Here is a 20,221-nt window from a genome sequence, read left to right as displayed (position 1 = left end):
CATTACTATTGAATTAATCCAAATGACAAAGAATCCAATTCCATTATTTGTTGAAATATATTTACATTTTTACAGTTGGAATTATTTCAGAGCAATTCAGTTTTTCTGAAAAATTTAATAGGAACATCCACATATTTTAACTGAAATTAAAATGGTATATCACTAAGTTTAACAAATGAAAATTCAGTTTACTTTCATAACTAGACACTACTAAAACAAATACAATACAAATTTCTTTAACTAGACAGGTGAACTTGCAAGTTGTGTGTGAAGTTGTTATGTGTTTGTGAAGTAATTACTGACATCATAATATACAAAACAAATACAGGAACCATGCATACATATACAACATACAACTAATGCAGGATATTTAAAGTAACATGCACAAACAACATACAACTAATGCAGGATCATCACTTTACAAAAAAATAAATGCTGTGAAGTATAAGAATATTTCTTACCTTATTCTGACTATGGCTCCATTTGAAGAAATGGCAGATGAACTTTAGATAAAACATGTTGATCATTTGTAGATCGGTAGAATCTTTTCACAGTGAGAGAGATGTTTAATGTTCCTCCTGCAGCCTTGAAATGTTCATCCTTTTTCCTTGACCTCATGTTTAATAGACCATTTAGTCCCTACTTGATTTGAGAAAAACTCACTGTTTAACAGATATATATCACATCTAAATGCATTATCATATAATGCAGTATTGATAAAATAGTGCAACTAAATATTTTTTTCAAATAATTAATTTAAAAAATTTAAATCTAATGCAAACAAATAAATAAAAAACTTGAAAAACAGAGCTAGTTTAAAAATACTTCAAATATCTTTAGTATAAGTACAAGTTTTAAAAATACCTAATTTCCCAAGTTGGCCTTATAAGCTGCTATATCTGGACTTTTCTTTAAAAACATTTTCAGAAAAAAAAAAAACACTATACAGATCTGGCTTTTGTTTTGTGCTTTCATTCTAAACTAGCTCTGATTGTCTGAAAGTTTAAGAAACTATTGCTAGGGTCCTAAAACATACAACAGAATTAGGCGCATAGTGTAAAAACAATGTATCCTAAAGAAGAAGCTCTTGGGTTATAGAGTAGAAAAATATTTATTACCTTGATCTGTAGATCAGTAGATAAACTTATGGCAATCAAGGCATCAGTGGAGAATCAGTGCACAATGATTGAGCCACTAACCCACAGATCAGCAACATGTAGTGTGTGTCTTTAAAAAAAAAACCTGAAATGTTGAAGCAAATTTACAAATTGAAAGAAAAATGGCAATAATATATTTAAAAGAAAAAAAAGGAAACACAGTAATTGCCTTGCCCATGTGTATAAATTTTTCTCCGTAATTATTTTCCACATTCTGACAGAATTGTTAATGCTTCAATTCCACCCTGTTATGATTAAACTTCAATAACATTTTTGTTTGTAATCAGAAAACGTTACCATTTTGGTATAGAATTATAGGACAATGCATACTCTTTTTATATAATACAGTATACTTTCTAAAAACAAAAATATATAATAAATTGTCAACCTTACAAATCACAGGGTAAGTTATTATGAAAATGTATGCACTATTCAAACATTCTTACAGTAAATGTGAAGCAGCTCTTGCGTGATTAAGTACACCTCTTTATAAAAGTTTATATTTTGGTCCTAATTGATTCCCTTTAGAAGAAAATGTATCTTATAAACCTAAAACTAGAGCAATATCTGAAAATTTGCTGGCCAAACAACCCATGGTTAACCATTGACCATAGAAACAGTTGAGCTTAACACTATCTGACCTATGATCAGATGGTCTGAAACAAGTACTCTAAAACTCTAGACATTGTGTTTTTATAATAGATTTTTTATATGTTATAACAAAATTATTTTTTTTCATTTTGCTAAAAGATATTTGACTGGTACACTAGAATTCAACTCACCTATTGTTCTTAGAGAATTACCTAAGTAACCTTGGACACAAACTTGATCTCCTTGGCCTTGGGCTGACATATCCAGACTCCTGAAGTGATTGAAGTACAGTAAAGTACTACCACTGCAAGAAAGGTGTACACACTGTTTGGCAGAGTGACTTGGCAATGAAGACTTGTATATCATAGGGGTGCATTGCTGATAGCTGGTACCCAGAAAACAGTTTAGATCACATTATCTTATTTGATTGACCTAAATTTTAAACTAATAAATGCCTTTTAACATTATATTAGTTATGATGATGCATTGTTCAAGGCTTAGTTATGCATCAAATAAACTTATCACTATAACAAGAAGGTTGTTTAGCAAACTAAATACCTATAGCTTTTATTATTTTTTTCTATAGTAAAATTTGTGTTGTGAATGAAAATAAAACTTTGTACTCACTGTGTAGCCATCTTCATAGTGAGAGAGATGAACTAGACACACCAAACATTTGTTAATATGTAGTACAGGATTATGCTAAACAAATCTGAAACTTGACCAAAACACTGAAAAATGGTAGAGAAATATGTATAAAAAGTTCTTTATTATTTTTAACATGCAATGATAAATTATTTTAGAATTAGCAGTCAAAGAAAAAAAAAGTAAGTCTTACTTAAGCCTTGAAAGCTTTAATTCATAAAAATGCCAACGAGAAAACTGTTATCTGATAGCAGATTACCAAGGAATATTTGTTGCTTGGTTGACAAATTGGTACTGTTGGCAGCAGAGAATGTGTGCTTGTTAAGATGATGATATATGGAAACAACATATACTGAGCTAGAATATCTCTTAAATACAATATCTCATGGTATTTAAAAAAAAGTTGTTTCTATGGAAACAATAGTTAAGCCTATAAGTATTACATAGTTTGACTAATTATGTTAAATAAAATATAAAGGAAAAATACTTGCCTTATAATTGGACTTCCCATGATGTTTACCTCTAGTTTCAATTACCTGGCCTGTCTATTTACAGCTTTGGCTATTTATCTCCCAAGCTAAAAGTTGAATCAATACTCAACATCTTGAACTATTTAAAAAAAAAGTGCAAGCTAAATAAATAATTTTATAATTACAGATTAAGAGGCAATTGTTATCATCTGAATTCAACCAGATATCAAATAGCAGAGCATTTAAGTAAATAAATTGCATCTAAAAAAAATTGCTTAAAAGTAATCACTATACACTATACACATTTAAAAATAAGCATTACAATATTCATAATTTGCCTATCACTTCAGTATACATTATGTTAAAAAAAGGTAAATCCTTAACATTTAAATGAACTACTTGCCTTTGAAGCTCAATACACAGATGAATGGAAAGTATGTCCAGAATTCTTGATGGCTAGAGAACCACAAGAATGAAATAGGCTTGACTAAAAAAACTTCTGGATAAGCTTGCTACACTGCTTTTTCTTGTTCCCTATAACTTGTAGTTCTTTTCATTACTTACATCTGAGGAGCACTAAGCTGTACTCAGCATCTTAACCTGAAAGTTGTAATAAAATGTGTACAGGCAGATAAACACAAATACAAGTCTTAGTTAAGTGAGATTTTGACTAAACTTCATAATGAGATAATCCCCAATCGATCTAGCTCTCTAAATGTTAAAGTGAAGAAAATAAGTTTTATTGTTATGTATACATTTGAAACTAATTACCATAAGGCTAAGAGATAACAGAAAACATGTATTTTGAGATTTTGATAGGAAAATATTTAAACATTTTCAATTAGCATGCAAAAAAAAGCAACAAAAAAAAAATGTAATTAAAATATACAAATACATAGAAAAAATATACTTGCTTTTATAGATCTGTAGTAAGAAACTGGTTCTTATTTAACATACATGAAAAGAACTTAAATTAAAAGTAGTTAAATGTAACATTAGAAAGGACCACTTGCCTTAAGAAAAATTTGGTACAAGCTTGCTACAATTCTGATTATTTGTGCTTTATAGTTCATAGTTCTCATAATCTGTATTCATGCTCCATTTCTAAATCACTCGGTTGTAAACTGCATTTGGAACTGAAAATGTTATAAAATATGAGAATGTGGATAGAATGTTATGGCTGCAAAGAGAAAGAGTTTGTTTTGAAAATACTGACTTTATTACCAAATTAGTAAGGCTAAACCTGAGTTTACCAATCTCAATAAATAATACATCAAGGTAAGGAGGCTTCTCTAACATGCATATATTTAAAACTAGTTACCAAAAACTAAGATAACAGAAAAGTATACGAAGTGTTATGTTAATATTAAAAACAAGTTTAATTAGCATGCAGTACAAAGTCAAAAAAACTATACTATTACTTACTGTGCTGCTCAATATCTATATATACCAATTGCCTGCCCATTCTTTATAAAGCAAGCATCAAAAGAAACTTAAGTCTAAATTACATAAATTATAGCATTTGAAGCAATGTCTTTGGAAAAGAAAAAAAACTTGATCATCTTATCTTCACTACTTTCCATCACAACACCCTCACCTGTTCTTTTGTTGGACTGTCGGGGCACCACACATGATCTGTTGACTGTCCTCCTTCACTTCACCCACAGGCTGTACACAATCTTGTTCTGAACATGTTTAATGTGACATGAAACTTGTGTTGAAGCTTTGGCTGCTAACAACAAAAAAAGTTTTATTTCATTATTTCATTATTTCAAGATGCTGTTTTTTTAATTACAAAATGTTCTATAAAATCAGAAAAAATTTTCTTTAAATGTTATATAAACATTGAAAACATTCTCAAATTGCATGCACAAAAAAATAATAAAAAATAAAATAAAACTGAAACATTAAAAAAAAAAAAATACATGCCTTGCTAGATCAGTGTTCCACAGCTTTCCTGTTCTTATTAAACATACACCAAAAGAAACTATGAAATTAAATTTAAAATTGAAATTATATTGAAGAGATTACTTGCCTTAAATACAACTTTGTGGCATAGCATGTTTCAACTTCTGACCAGTTCCTCACAAGTGAAGGTTCTAATCCTCTGATAACTAGACATTGATCTGAAAATGTTCCAAAATTTAATTATGATAATGAATACATAAAACATTTATGCAGAGTTGTTGAGTTTAAGTCTGTTTGAAGATAAAATTTCAACTTAACCATTAAAACCATTTTTTTAAACTAGATCTATAAAATTTATATGAAGCTAAATGATTAATTATCTAACAATTATTCTTAAAATAATTTTAATTAAAAACATGCTCCATTTGCATGCAATAACACAAAAGGTAAAGCAACAAACAAACAAAAAGAATGAAACTTATAAAGACACTTGCTTTGCTGGATCAGCGGTTTCATCGCTTGCCCTTGCTTAGTAAAAACATTTTTATGACAAAATAGTCAAATTCTAGCTTTGTGAATGACTACTTGCCTTAAAGAATGCCGCATCCTTGATTCACCATTTTTTAAAAATTGTTTTCATTTCTTGTCTGTTTCTCAAAGGTAATAATTACCAGCAATCTTTATGATGTTCCCATTTTATATTACAAAGAAGAGATCTGCGTTTTGATCTGAAAGAAAAAAAAATCTGCAGTTAAAAATTATTTATTGCAACACTCCTGTTTAAAATATAATTGGTTTGGTAAATTTTTTAGATCTAACTTATATTTCTAGCATAACAAGGCACCATCTTTAATACAAAGGACTGTGAGGGTAATGGATAAGTAGACAGTCTTTAATACAAAGGTTATGGATGTGTAGGCACCATCTTTAATACAAAGGACTGTGAAGATTATGGATAAGCAGACACAGTCTTTAATACAAAGGTTATGGATAAGTAGACACAGTCTTTAATACAAAGGTTATGGATGTGTAGGCACTTTCTTTTAAACAAAGCTTATGGATAAGTGACACCATCTTTAATATGTAGGTTATGGATGAGTGACACCATCTTTAAAATGTAGGTTGTGGATGAGTGACACCATCTTTAAAATGTAGGTTGTGGATGAGTGACACCATCTTTAATATGTAAGTTATGGATGAGTGACACCATCTTTAATATGTAGCTTATGGATAAGTGACACCATCTTTAATATGTAGCTTATGGATGAGTGACACCATCTTTAATACAAAGGTTATGGATGAGTGACACCATCTTTAATACAAAGGTTATGGATGTGTAGGCACCATCTTTAATACAAAGGTTATGGATGTGTAGGCACCATCTTTAATACAAAGGTTATGGATAAGTGACACCATCTTTAATATGTAGGTTATGGATGAGTGACACCATCTTTAAAATGTAGGTTGTGGATGAGTGGCACCATCTTTAAAATGTAGGTTGTGGATGAGTGACACCATCTTTAATACGTAGGTTATGGATGAGTGACACCATCTTTAATATGTGGGTTATGGATGAGTGACACCATCTTTAATACGTAGGTTATGGATGAGTGACACCATCTTTAATATGTGGGTTATGGATGAGTGACACCATCTTTAATACGTAGGTTATGGAAGAGTGACACTATCTTTAATACGTATGTTATGGATGAGTGACACCATCTTTAATACATAGGTTGTGGATGAGTGACACCATCTTTAATACATAGGTTATGGATGAGTGACACCATCTTTAATATGTAGGTTATGGATGAGTGACACCATCTTTAATACGTAGGTTGTGGATGAGTGACACCATCTTAAATACAAAGGTTATGGATGAGTGACACCATCTTTAATACAAATGTTATGAATGTGTAGCCTGCAGTATTTCACATGACTATGCAGACCAAGTTGTCAATGCATATTTTGCCACAAATGGACAACTCAAGACCTAAAATCTAAACTAAGTAACTAGTTATGTTATTAAGGCAGCATTTTTCTTTTCACAAATAGTTAGGAACAACTTAAGACCTAAAATCTTAAGTAACTAGATTTTACTAGATCTAGTTATGTTATTAAGGCTGCATTTTTCTTTTCGCAAATAGTTACGCTTCACAGTATCTTTTTTTTGTTTGTTTACACATTTATCATTAAGATCTGGATCTAGAATGTTGTTTGTAAGCTATACAAGATTTAGCAAGACTAGATCTAGATATAATCTAAATTATTCTAAATCTACAGGTCAGCAAGCCTAACAAGGAATGAAAAAGAAATGTCCAAGTTTTGCATAATCTCTGAGCTGGTTTAAGTTTAAGCCCAAAAGCTGATTATTCAACTAGATCTATAGTTACAATGGCAACAACACCCCTAAAGGATTACATTTTTGATAAGTTGTGCTGACAGCTATTTCTAGGACTAGATCTAAGCCAATCTTATCTAGAGCTAGTCTAGATCTAGAGTTCTAGAGTCTTGATGATTAATAATAATACATCTAGATCTAATCTAGATTCTAATGAGACTAATGTAGAGAGGTCCTATGACTATGTAGTCATGATAAATCTAGTTTACTGTAATTTAGAGTTAGATCTAGATATAATAGATCTAGATCTATATTCTATATAGCATAGGATATGATAGGCCAGGCATCCATATTAATATATATGATAGAGAAGACCACTAGACACTAGAGTCTAGAGATAGAGATCTAGATCTAGTAATAGTAGTATCTAGTAACTAGTAGAGATCTAGACTACAGATGAGCTGGTTACCGTAATAAAATTATTAATTACTCTACTTTGTGACTTTATCTAAAAATAAATGGCCTTAATTAATGCCTATTAACTATTATTTATAGATAATAATCAGGGTGTCAAAATCGGCCCGGGCATTTCTATAAAATTCGGTCCACAAATTCTCTATCATGTGATGGTGTATCGGTCCTTAAAAATCATTGTTAAGTTTGACAATGTATCGATATGCATGCATACAGGTGAACTCTATTATATCTTAATTAGCAATATAGCGTCTTTTTAAATCAGCAATTATGTAGGCCAGTGCTTCCCAAACTTTTTTGTCTCGTAGACCCCTTGCCATATTTTCTTGTTTTCGGTAGACCCCCTGTTAACTTATATTGCAAATTCATCAATTCCATTTTTTTCAAACGTATTTCTAACTGTAGTGAGTCGAATAGAGAATATGTAATTTAAAGCTACTTTGTAAGCTAGAAAGATCTATCTTTTTTATTGATAAAGTCACATTCAAACCAATTCGAATAACAATTAATATGAATTACAGGAATCAACAAACACACTGGAAATGTGTTGCTACTGATATTGTTTCATATAGGGATTTTTTTTGTTCTATGAAATAATCTCCGAAACATAAATATTAATTAATTTACTAATTTGCCATTGTAAAAGTTTTCGTAATGAACATTTTCTGGTTTATTTCTTGATCCTTCACGTGTGGCTCAAATATTATTTTTAATATCAGGAGAAGGGGCAAAGCCGAGTAACTGGAGCCTAAACCAGTAAGATTCTGGCAGGAGGAACCCATTAGCCTTGACTTGCAACCAGCCTAGCAGAAGGAAAACTGAATTCAAACCTCTGCTGCCTTGTAGCTATACCTAAACATGGGAAAGTTTTCGTCCGTCAACCTTAAGGGAAAATAAGGAGTCGGCGATCCTTGAGCAATTTGCAGCACACAACACTACACCCTGTCAGAGCTTACGATACAGCTGATCTCAAACTGTATACTTGTTTGCAAAGAATTACATAAGAAGCTTTTATAACTCGTACTCCGATCTGCCCTTGAACTGTATTTTTGCTTAAAGTATTCGTTTAATAATATCGTCGGTTTGTGTAGGTTTGTGTAAAACAAGTTTTTAAAAATACGTCAACGGCTGATAAAATCAATGTTTTATCTATAGTGTTTTCCATAATTGGCTATAAGTTGAGAGAATTTGTAGGACGCTCACAAACAACCATCTTCTCTATATGATGTTGAAGATATCTTGTGGGTCTATTCTGAACTTTATCTTTTAGAATTCGAAAATTTTTCAAACCTTTTACTTTTTATCATGGCGGATGCGTCTCAAATGATCCTACAGAGTAATTAGTTTCATATCGCCATAAAAAGGTACTTAGGCAACTGCTTATTTGACAAGGAAGGAATGAAGCCCAGTTTTAAATAATCAACGCAGTACAGTCTACATTTCTTTTTGTTAAACATTAGTTACATGTAGACAACATTAAGCTTTTTAAATAAGTATTGAAATTAAATACAACAATGATTGTTTGAATAGCAGGGTAAATATTTAATGGATTAACTAAGTTACAAATCATATATTAGTGTAGGAAATAATTACATTAATGAGATTGAAAATTAAAGTCACGACCTGCTTAAATGAAATCCATTATCATAGACCCCCTTGGACATCTCATAGACCCCGAATTAATTTTTTCACTTTCGTAGACCCCTTGGAAGTCTTTGTAGACCTCTGGGGGTCTATATAGACCACTTTTGGAATCACTGATCATTCACTGATGTAGGCCCTAAAAAGATGAAGCCTACTAGTAGCACTGTCTACATTTTATTTTCGGAAAATGTGTTTGATTAAAAGAGTATTACACTGCAATGTCTGTGAAAGACTTTTTGTTTAAACACGACGCTCAGAGGGCCTTTTATAAAAAAAAATAAATAACATAATAAGGATATTATAAAACCTTTAACAACTTGATGTGCCATAGTGACTTCGATCAGGCATTTCGGTGGCCCTACCGGCCCATTTGGGTACCGGCCCACCGGGCATTTGCCCAAATGCCCATAAAGCCAGTCCGCCCCTGATGATAATAGATCTAGTAGGCTATAGCCTACTATTAAATTACTAGTAACTCTAGTATAGTTATTATACTAGTTATAGAGCCTGAGCTAGCCAGGAAAACCAGTGACTTGGCAGAATTTAAGTCATTGGTTAATATGCATGACTAAATGCATGACGCGTAGAACTATAATCATCTTCTTTTTTGAAGTAACGTCTGTATTATATAAGATAAGATAAGAATAGATCTAGATAAGATATCTAGATTCTAGACAATCTAGAATTCTAGATCTAGTCTATCATATTATAAAAGTTATAGAATCTTTGACAAAATTTATTACCATATCATAAAGTATGATAAAGTAAAGAAAATAGTTTGTTGCCAAAGGCAAGCAAATAAATATTGACTAGATAATAAGATGGTATGACTCACTATGAGATCTATAATAGTTGGATGACACTGGAAACGAGATGACACAGATAGAACTAGATAAATAGGAGCGCACCGTTTGAATGCGCCACACGTGACTGAGCTCTGTTCACTTGACCACGGCAGTGACCCATCATATGATCATAGGCATCTGTGCCAAAACTTGATTTGATTAGATCTAACTAAAAGATGACCGATTGGTCATTTTTTCCGAGGCGTGAAATAGCTTGTTACATCCGGAACTAGATAGACCTACACGGTACACACTTTGACGTTTAGTTGCTATGAAACTATAGATCGCTTAAATTACTCTGACCCGTTACCCCTCAATACACATACACACAATATACTAACCAGTGGTCGCCAAACTCGTCATCCAAAAGAGAGATATATAAACAATACAAAATTGAAGTTTGATCAGAGTTAGCAGCCCTGAAGACATTTTTATTGCAATAATTAGGTTTAAAAGTACAATCTCGCGCCAACCGCTACCTTTGTCTTAGGTTGGGGGGGGGGGGGGGGGCTAAAACTTAGTATTATACCAGGGCCGGATTTACCTAGCCTATAGGCAACACATGTTAGGATTAGGGTTAGCCGTCCCTAACCCTCAAAAGCTACGGTCTGCGAGCTTTTTCTGTGCATGACCTAAAAATGTGGAACTCACTTTCCACTGATCTCAGACAACCTGCTTCGGTACACTACATTCAAGAAGAACATTAAGACCTATCTGTTTAAAACTTTTTTAGATTAGTTTGTCATTTTATGTTTGTAATGTTATCACAGCGCCTTGAGCCTACATTTTTTGTTTGTTAATTAACAGCGCTTTATAAATAAAATTATTATTATTATATAGAGCCCCAAAACATATTTAGCAATCACATAATCAGGACTTGGCCGGCTAGGGTTTAATTTGTGTTGTTTTATTCTCTGCGCACTACGCGGCACATCCGAGCAACAGTGTCTCTTTGCCCGTGTGCTGTTGTCAAAGACTGTGTTTACGTCATCTCTTAGCGTCCTTGGCTACCGATGGACGATTGTTCAGCATGGCACAGAGGCTGTTTGTGGTATTGTACCTTTGTTGCCCCTTTCAACTAGGAACGAGATCTACCTTTAAGGTGTGAGCTAATGATTCGACCAGGTTCAATATTTTGCTGAGTGATTCGCTAGACTTGCCAAGGTGTGTTGAATTTATGTTGGCCGTGTAGATTGGAAGTTGTGTGAAGAGATAATAATAAATGTAGCTTTTATATAGTGCTACCTTCATGCTTGTAAACACAACCCTACTCGAGTCGGGTGTCGAGCCTCGAGCCCCCTTCATAGGTATCCAAGCCAAGATAAGTTCAAGCGTACTTAGCCTCTCGACCACGCTTCCCAGATGTGACGACATATTCGATGATTAAATCGCAAAGTGTTGCGTAATAACATGACTTATGTCACTCAATTATTCTAAAATGTTTTACATGTTTCGGATGTTCCTTCAGAGTAGAAGATAATTTACTTCCTAGTCCAAACCTTAGCCAGGAAGACGGGAGCGGGCGGGGTTTGAACACGGGACCATCGAGAAGTGCGAACGACAGTCCAGCGCGCATACCGAACGACCAGGCAGCCATCCTCGTAAATAATCCCCCATCGTAAATTATCATTCTATCAAATATTGACTATGTTCGTTATCTGTGCACAGTGAATAGTGAATACTCATGAAGATTTTTAAAAAATTCTATTTCTCTCTCTCTCTCCCCCCCCCCCTCTCCCTCTCTCGGGCGTAACAAAGATCCCCCCCCCCCAGGCGCTATAAAGGTCAAATGAGGCGCCATTTTGATCGAGCTGACAGAGAAAAACAACTGCCAAAAAAGAACACATTTGATTGGAGTAGCACAATGATCGAAATCACTCAGAAGGCTAAAAAGTAAAGTAGCAATAATACATAACACTAGCTGTACCATAATTTACAAACACGAAAGGTCACCCGTCGTCATCGAGAAGTCCATACAAGTCTAACTTTTAAAACGCTGGTTGTGAAGTCTATAGAAGTCTAACTTATACAGCGCTGGTTGTTAGTGTGTACGTATTCCGTGTGTGAATGGTGTTCGTATTTGCATCTATATTGTTAATGTTACAGTTGTTGCTCTTCATTTGTGTCTGTGGGAAAAAAAAAAGAGGGCGCGGGTCAACCTACGAAATAGAGACGGAGGTCGGTCTGCACGACTGGTTTAAAGTCCCCGAGATTGTGGGCACCTAGCTGGATCTCAGAGTTCAAGGTCAGGTCTAAACTTGCATCAACTGCATGTTATAATAAATGGATAAAATAACTAATACAACAAAAGAAATCTTTTTTTTTAACTGAATATGCCTAACTACTCTATGGTTGCCAACATGCGTTCTCTCCCTTGTTTTTTTAGTATTAAAAAAAAATAAGTATCCTTTCAGACCTCACCATTTATAGGTCAAATGATGTAAAGGCCATCTGTTTTCAGGGCCGGATTTAAGGGAGATTATGCCGGGCTACAGCCTCTATAAAAAAAAATAAAAATAAAACCGAATTATGACGGGTCAGTACGTTTTTTTTTAAATTTTTTTGTTAAACATTTTATTCGCATTTTTACCACCTACACTTTAAATCTTACGTCGGCTGGCAACATTGTCGTGATTAAGAAGTGCTCGCTTGTCGCATGCTCATGAGTCATTAATAATAATAATATCCCTCATAATATGTACAAGTAGCTCCGAATTTACGGCAGTGCGACTACCAAAAGCCTTACCGTCCACAAACTCAAGACTATGGGCCTACACTTTTTAAAACTAAAATATGCGTTTTAAAAAAATGGTTTTTAAAATGAGATTAAATGTAAAAGTAGGCCTACTATTTCTTTCTTCTAAAATATGGCATCCTTTTGGATATAAAAGTATCGGTAGTTATTTATATTAATCATAAGTGGATCTTTTTAAAGGTTTTCGAAAAAGTGTAGGTGCCTTAACAAAATCCTGCCCCGGGGCCTCCTCATACTTTAAATCTGGCCCTGTCTATTTCAATAGCCGACGCTTAACGATAGTGCCATGTGGCCAGCACAGCGACCAACCTCCCCACCAGGTACCCATTAGTAGCATTAGAGTAGTGTAGACACAGGCGTCATAATTATCAGTCTTTAGAAATTCTTGCTGAGAACCCTTGGAAGCCAAGTGCTTCACCACACAGGTACTTATCCCCCCTTGGAGTTTTTAGAGCGGATAAAACAAAAGGGAGTTGGGGGTGGTAGCTCATAGCGCACCCACCCACGTTCCCCTGTGTCCACCAACTGACATTTATACTGTTACGAAGTGTCCAGTTCGGTTGACTCATCGAACAGCTCCGTGTTAGTCCGGCGCCTTCACGGGGGTCACGGAGGTCACGGTTAGTCTCACATTTCGTCCCGCGCCATAGACATCTGCCAGTCTACCATCACAACAGTCTATGGCAGGGGTTCTCAACCTGTGGGTCGCGACCCCCCTTGGGGGGTCGATCGACGATTTGCCAGGGGGTCGCCTAAGACCATCGAAAATATGGATTGTTATTGTCTACTCTTTTAATGCTGTATGTGTGTGTTGGAGTGGGAGATTGTAAAAAGGGGTCGCCGAGCATAGATGATTGAGAACCGCTGGTTTATGACGTAATCTTCTCTGCTTGAGATTTTTTTTTTTCTGGTTGCGCTACATCGAAGAAGGAGCAAGTCACGGAGAGTTCATAAGGCTGTCTTTCCCGAGCGGGTCCTTCGCGATCAGTGCAGAAGTCGGCTCAGTGCAAAACATCGTGATTTAATATAGACCACGGCGACTCATGCCAATAAGTCCCACAAGGCAAGATAAAACCTTGGACATGTGTTATAGCAACATAAAAATGGCCTACACATCTCGATCGTTATTTCCCCTCGAAGAGTCGGACCACACTTACACCCGTGTACAAATCGGTTTTAAAAACAACAAAACCCGAAGTACAGTCCATCCAGTCATGGTCTGACGACGCTGTTTTACAGCCACAAAGTTGTCTGGAGCAAACAGATTGGGACATGTTTGTAAACAACTGCCCAGACAGATGAACTTACCACAACTGTTAATTCGTACATCCAGTTCTGTGGAAACTATAATTATATCAAAGAAAAAAATTAAAACATTCAGTAATAATGGACCCTGGATGACTAATATAAAAAAAACAAAACATTCTGTCATCGAGAATTCATAGAAGTTTATTTATAAAGCGCTGGTTATGAGTGTGTGTGTGTTTTTCGTGTGTGAATGTTGTTCGTGTGTGCATCTATTCTGTGGCATTTTACGTCTCGTGAGACGATCTTTTCCCTTTGCAACTTCTTGTGTGACTAAAGAGGCCAATCCTTGATACACAGCTGCGATCACAGGTTGGGCATATAAAATCACCAGGCGCCATTGCATTTTCACCCTTCTTTCTGCTTCTGTTGTGTATGACATCTGCAATCTGTGACCCTTCCTTTATGCTCTCTCTCCATGTGGATCTGTCCAGTGCCACCTCTTCCCAGTTGCCAGTATCGATTTTGAAGAGCTTCATGTCGCGTTTGCATACATCCGTATAACGTAAAAGTGGGCGACCAGCGGCTCTCCTGCCTTCAATTAGATCGCCATACAGGATGTCCTGTGGAAGTCGACCTACTGGCATTCTACGAACGTGGCCAAGCCAGCCAAGGCGTCTGCTGCTGATAACAGAGCGGATGTCTGCATCTATATCGTGCATCTATATTGTTATTGTACAGGAGTTACGCTGAGGGTGTCAATTGTAGTCAAACTGAATTTTCATTTGATTGGATCAATAAAGTTATCTTACATATTATAAACGTTACTTCAGAAAGGAAAATAATTACGTCATATCACGTGTCAATCTAGTACCAAGCGTCTGCAGTCAACCCCGCAACGTGTCATACAGCCCAAAAGTATCTCCGTGCTTCAACACAGCCATCGCGTGTGTCCATTAGCGCACGAGTTTCTCGTCAAAATAATGCCAACATTGGCAAGACTGCACTGGGTCGGAAATAAGGAAATTAATTCAAGTCATTATAATAGGTTAATGAATGCCTGCTGACCACAAGTCCTCAGTACTTGCAAAGTCCTTTCTTCAGAGAACAGTACCAGGAAAAAGAAGAGGCAGACAGAGAAAGCGATTAGAAAACAACTTTAAAGAATGGAAGGGGCCTGTCTTTGAAAGAGATTCTATTCAAAGCAAAGGATAGACAGGGATGGGGGAAGACGGTTGAGCGATCATGAGTGGTGCCCCAACGGGCTAACAGACCAAGGGATAGGTGGAAGTCAATAAAGGCGCCACGACAAATAGTACAGAGACAGCTGGTTCAATGACACCGAGTTAATTTTCGAATCCCCACGGCCTTAAGTGGCGCCTTGGTAGAAATGTTAGCGGAAGCAGATAGGTGAACAGCGGGTAGTGAGCCTCGCTTCTGTCAGTTTTTTGTATCGTTGTTATTTGGGGGGGGGGGGGTATTTTTTTTTGTGGTGTTTTTTTTAATGTTTTTTTTTATGTTTTTGTAATGATATTTTTTTTTCAGTGTTTTCCAGTGCCTAAAGAGCCCCGCCACAAAGAGAATCTTTGGTCAACTTCAGCCCCATTGTACAAATATTCGTGCCCCTAATGCTATCTTCATTTTTTTTAAAAAATACAATTTTGTAGAAACAAAGGGAGGATACTAGAATCAAAGCATACCAAACGACGAGAGAGAGGAAGAGAAACACAAAGAGAGAAAGAAAAAATTAGAGATGTTGACATTGTGTTGATGTGTATGTGTTTGTATGTAGGGTTATTCCCCTTGGTAAGAAAGCTCCTATTGTTGTGTGTGTTACGTGTGTTATTAAAGAGTGTGCATGTACCCAGCGTCTAGTGTTAGCGCGGCACCTTCGACACGGAGGTCACAGTTAGCGTCGCAGGTATAGAACATCTTAATCGACCACCGGCGGACAATGGTTATGCTTGCCCTGGGTGTAGTAAAATAAGTAGGTCACGGCTGGGACTGCATATCCACGAGAAATGTTGCATTCCTCATTAATCTTCGGACTCCAAAACAAGCCTTATTATTATTATTATTAGTTAAGCTAACATGAGAGGGAAAGAGAAAAATATCGAGAGGAAAACAGAAAAAATGAGAGAGAGAAAGAGAGATTGGAGCCCTGATGATACTCGACGAGAGGGAGAGAGAAGGAGAGAGAGAGAGAGAGAGAGAGAGAGAGAGAGAGCGAGAAAGAAAGAGATAAAAAGATAGACTTGTTGACATTGTATTTATGTGTATGTGTTTGTATGAAGAGTTAGTCCCCATGGTAAAAAAGTTCATACTGTGTTGTGTGTAACCTGTGTTTTAGAGAGTGTGTTATGAAAGAGTCTGGTGTATCCAGCATGCAGTGTTCTTAAGTGCTTTATTAGGCTAATGAGTGTATCATTATTTTAAAGAAAGAGATTGAAAGAGAAAAATAGAGATAGAAAGAGAAAGATTGAGAGAAAAAGAGAGAAAGAGATTGGAGCCCCACCACAAAGAGAATCTTTCGTCATATTCAGCCCATCCTACAAATATTCGTGCCCCTAAAGACACTCGCACAGGCCTCATCCAATGCTAACGCCGTCTCTGAAGACTGCCCACCTTTTTGAAATAAATTACCATGTTTTAATTACTTTTTTTAAATTAAAGATTAGAAGTTGTAATACCATCTTCCAATAGAACTAGACCGTTGCAATATGACGAATTATAAAGATAGAATGTGTCCATTGTACACCAAAAATAGGTAATTCTTTTCATTACCTGCTGGTGTGTGAGCATTTTAAACAACACAGACTAAGGTTGGTAAAAAAAGAAAATATTATTCCAGGTCCAATGTTGAAAAATTAGCTGAACTGTTAAATTCTAAATCTGTTTAAAAAAAAAAAAAAAAACTTAAAAAAACAATATTGGTTTATTCATAAAGTTAATTCTGCCTTTTTCAGAAGCAAAATCCTACTATAGAATGTTATATTGTTATTTTAATATATACGTTTATTAAATTATTGACATCATTATTCTCATATTGTGTGTTGCTATGTCTATGGCTTAGAATGTAATTGGGTTCTAGATGACTATTTCACTGTTTGTGAATCACGTGATCTGATAGTTGCGGTATTGTTGTTCATTGTGTCTTTAGGGGCACGAATATTTGTAGGATGGGCTGAATATGACGAAAGATTCTCTTTGTGGTGGGGCTCCAATCTCTTTCTCTCTTTTTCTCTCAATCTTTCTCTTTCTATCTCTATTTTTCTCTTTCACTCTCTTTCTTTAAAATAATGATACACTCATTAGCCTAATAAAGCACTTAAGAACACTGCATGCTGGATACACCAGACTCTTTTATAACACACTCTCTAAAACACAGGTTACACACAACACAGTATGAACTTTGTTGTAAATATAATTTAAATTACCGATTTCATTATTACTAGTCGACCGGCGGCGTAGCATACGCCGCTATTTTGCAGGGCCGAGCTTAGGCCACTGCAACCTATGTGACCAAGGTGGGACACGCACTTTTATAGGACCCGCGCTAATTTTAGGTGTATAAATTATTAAATTAAACCATTTTATAACTTATAACAGATTTCTCGCGGCCTCCTGTCGATTTAACAGGAGGTCCTGGAAATGTTCTGAAATTGCAAAATATACCTACGAAAAAGTCCTGGAAATATCCTGAAATTATTAAAATCTTTTGAAAACGTATACAAATCTCATGTAATATATAGACGAATATTGTCATTTTGGGGTGTCATTCAATATGGAAAAAGCCAATCCTACGCAAGATAAAAAAAAGGCATTATGCAATACCCGCTATTGTGGAATCTAGTGAAATAAGCTTCTCGCGCCTCAAACTAATGAAGAATTACTTGAGATCAACAATTCTCGTAGATAGGTTGAAACATTTGGTAATTCTTGCTATTGAGCGTGATCTATGTAGGAAATAGAATTTTTATGATAGACTGTATATGACTTCGCTACACGCAAGGCTCGTAAAGTAATTCTGTACGTAGTAAAGAATGAATAAAAATGCAAAGACGAATTTATTTTCTAATACAAACTCTTAATTTTCACTTACTATCCGTATCCCTACCCAAACTTGGCCCCGCGAAATCTGTTTCGCATAGGGCTCTACAATGGTTAAGTCCGGTTCTGCTATTTAGAGACGGATGAATAGTACTTCACCCTCCCCCTCTCTTTTTTTTTTTTGCCTCTAGACTCTAGGATAACTCCCTCCGTCCGACTTGCAAAAATAAAAGAGTGATCTTTCCATGGTGTCCAAACTCTTGAGCGTGCTCCGTGTCGCCTCGATAGTCACTACAGAGTAGATTACTCCCCCCCCCCCCCTCCCACACACCTTTTTTTTTAACGTGAGGTAGAAATAAAAAAAAAAGTGATATTTTAACCCCCCCCCCCTTGTTTTCTCGTGGAATATCCGCAGAGATAAGAGAGTGATCTTTCCTTTACTTTTATACTATTGAGGGAAGAGGAGAATTATATATATATATATATATATATATATATATATATATATATATATATATATATATATATATATATATATATATATAGAGAGAGAGAGAGAGAGAGAGAGAGAGAGATTACTTTTCATTTATCTTAATCTTGATCATGTGTATATTGAAGTTTTTATTTTAATTGACTGCTTCAGTAGCACTTGTGCTTAGCGACGAAACAAATCACATATGAAATTGTTAAAAAAAAATTATTCTTGTAGTAATGCAATTTTTATTTTTTGAATAAGAAAAAGAAATGTAATATACATAGCCTATATTTTCAATTCCCCCCCCCCCCCCCAAAAAAAAGGATTGTAGAAGCGAAGGGAGGATACTAGGATCAATCCATAATTCGTGGATTATTTACCCTGTCTATTTACAGTGTTTAACTAATCTCCATCGTTTGAAGATCAACATGTTTAAGAGAGTCTCAATTTTAGAATAATTTTGTTTCAAATCATGTTGCTATTGATGTCTAGATGACACATTGTACAGTAACTGTTAATAATTATTGTTTAAATAAAAAAAAAATCAGAAATTTTATAAATGTCATGCATTTTTAATTTTTCTTTTTTTCTTCTTTTCTTTCATTCTAAAGAGAAAAATAATTAGGCAGTACGAGGATCGAACCCACACGCTGTAGCATGACGCTATAATAACTTAGTTAACCAGACATACTACTAAAAAGTAAAAAGTAGTTACCCTTTCAGACCATGCGGTTTATAGGAAAGATGATGTTCAGGTCATCTATATCTTAAGCCAACGGTTTACAAGAGTGTCATGTGGCCAGCAAAACGATCAGCCTCTACTTCCCTCAACTAAAGTCATTAGAGTTGGGTGGACTCTGAATGCAGAACTAGAGGGAAGGATCCTAGCAATGAAATTGAGATGCTACTAAAAGATCCTAGGTATCACATACAAAGACCTCATCACAAATGAAGAGATTAGAGACAGGATTAGCACTGCGATTGGACCCCACGATAACTTGCTAACTACTTTCAATAAAACGGAAACTAAAACTCTATGGCCATATCACACTATCCTCAGGGCTTGTAAATGCCTTCCTTCAGGGAAAAGTACCAGGTAAAAAAAAAAGAAGAAACAGATGGAGAAAGAAGAAGGCAACATCAAAGAATGGACATGCTTGTCATTGAAAGAGATTTTATCCAAGGCAAAAACAGAGACGATCTATTGGTCTAAACTGGGTCAAAGGTTGTGACGAAGCAGGTCAAGGTTGAGGTCTTCTATAGCGATTGGACTCCATTAACTACCCACTTTTAGACTTTGCGGTCTACATGGCAGATGATATAGAGATTATTTTTCTTTGACAAACGGTTAACGAATGAGGGTGTCATGTGGCTGACAAACGATCAACAGCCTTAATTTATCCCAGCAAATGTCAGGTACCTATTATAGTTGGATGGACTCATAGGTGTCCTAAAAAATCCCGAAATTCAAAAACCAAGCCTTCACCGAGATTCGAACCTGAGACCACTCATCCCCCACGCCCACATAGTAGGCCTATTTTTTTTTAAAGAAATCGTTAAATTGTCTGTGCTGGATCAACTATCTTGCATAGACAGTAACAACTGACTGTAAATGACTTTC

General features: G+C 35.4%; 1 long non-coding RNA gene across 4 annotated transcripts in view; it reads right to left on the bottom strand.

The window, feature by feature from the left end:
* Positions 1–2,828, bottom strand: part of LOC129924107 (uncharacterized) — a 45,941-nt gene extending 43,113 nt beyond the window's left edge. The window contains exons 1-5 of one of the 4 annotated variants that reach the window (XR_008776018.1): positions 2,587–2,828; positions 2,376–2,460; positions 1,940–2,133; positions 1,119–1,242; positions 462–639 (exon numbers count right to left, since the gene is read on the bottom strand). This is a non-coding gene — a long non-coding RNA (uncharacterized LOC129924107). Of the gene's footprint in view, positions 1–461; positions 640–1,118; positions 1,243–1,939; positions 2,134–2,375; positions 2,480–2,586 lie in introns of all 4 variants that reach the window. The other 3 variants (XR_008776017.1, XR_008776015.1, XR_008776016.1) reach the window with 3 other exon arrangements.
* Between the last annotated feature and the right edge of the window lie 17,393 nt (positions 2,829–20,221).

This window comes from Biomphalaria glabrata, unplaced genomic scaffold (assembly GCF_947242115.1).
Source record: "Biomphalaria glabrata unplaced genomic scaffold, xgBioGlab47.1 scaffold_27, whole genome shotgun sequence".
NCBI lineage: Eukaryota > Metazoa > Mollusca > Gastropoda > Planorbidae > Biomphalaria > Biomphalaria glabrata.
This window is presented reverse-complemented; position numbering and strand designations above follow the sequence as displayed.